The 1,083-nt window shown below is 44.5% G+C and overlaps 1 pseudogene; it reads left to right on the plus strand.

Moving 5' to 3' along the window:
- The first annotated feature begins 65 nt into the window (after nucleotides 1-65).
- On the plus strand, nucleotides 66-326 carry LOC117090357 (annotated as a pseudogene).
- Nucleotides 327-1,083: the final 757 nt, after the last annotated feature.

Below are 1,083 nucleotides of genomic sequence, written 5' to 3' on the forward strand. Positions count from 1 at the left end.
AAAATCAAATGCTGCATTGGATTACTTAGACCGGGTCTGAAATATTTGTTCTTCCCTCCTTCCAGTCTACACAGGTGCTCCCCCAGCTCTTTGGTCAGGCCAGGAAGCATTCGAGTGTGATATCTCTCTCTTTGTATATATTTGAGCAGGAGGCACTAGAGCAGGGCTGCATGTCTTGCATCTGGCAGATGTTTAACCCAGATGTTAGCTGGGACAGAAAGAATCCCCCAGAACCCTGGAATAAACTGGGTCCCAATGATCAATACAAGTTCTACTCAGTGAATGTAGATTACAGCAAACTGAAAAAAAAATGTCCAGACTTCTAAATTAAATGTTTCCCTACAAAACAATTTAGGATGAAGGTCTTCCAGAGGCCCTTTGCACAACCTTTCCCCTTAACTAGGAAATATTTGTCCTCTAAGTGCACTAAAATCATGTTAGTGTATCGTGTGGGTTTTAACACTGATTAGTAAATATGTTTACCCATTTATTATGAAGAACATGACAAAGGATACAGACGAACAGCCAGATGAGAGAGATGCATAGGACACAGTATGTGGGAAGGGGCATGGAGCTTCCATGACCTCTCCAGGTGCACCTCCCTCCAGTAACTTCCACGTGTTCAGCTATGCGGAAGTTCTCTTCTCCCCAAATTCTTACAAATAGAGAGCCCCCGGGCTCAGTCCTTGGTCTGATTCTTTCCTTTTACTACACTCTTGTCATAGCTGATGGAAGATCCTGGTTTTAATACTACCTGTGTCAGAAACAAGACAAACATGCCCCCTTTCACCACTTCAATGCAACATAGTACTGGAAATTTTAGCCAAAAAATTTGGGCAAGAGAAAAAATTAAAAGCACACAAATCAGAAAACAAAAAGTTTCTGGGCACGGCGGCTCACACCTGTTATCCTAACATTCGGGAGGCTGAGGATGGTGAATCGTATGAGGCCAGGAGTTCGAGTCCAGCCTGGGCAACATGGCGAAACCCTGCCTCTACCAAAAATACAAAAGTTAGCCGGGCGTGGTGGCATGCGACTGTAGTCCCAGTTACCTGGGGGGCTGAGGCATGAGAATCGCTTGAA

This window comes from Trachypithecus francoisi, unplaced genomic scaffold, assembly GCF_009764315.1.
Source record: "Trachypithecus francoisi isolate TF-2019V2 unplaced genomic scaffold, Tfra_2.0 Contig01000, whole genome shotgun sequence".
Classification (NCBI taxonomy): domain Eukaryota; kingdom Metazoa; phylum Chordata; class Mammalia; order Primates; family Cercopithecidae; genus Trachypithecus; species Trachypithecus francoisi.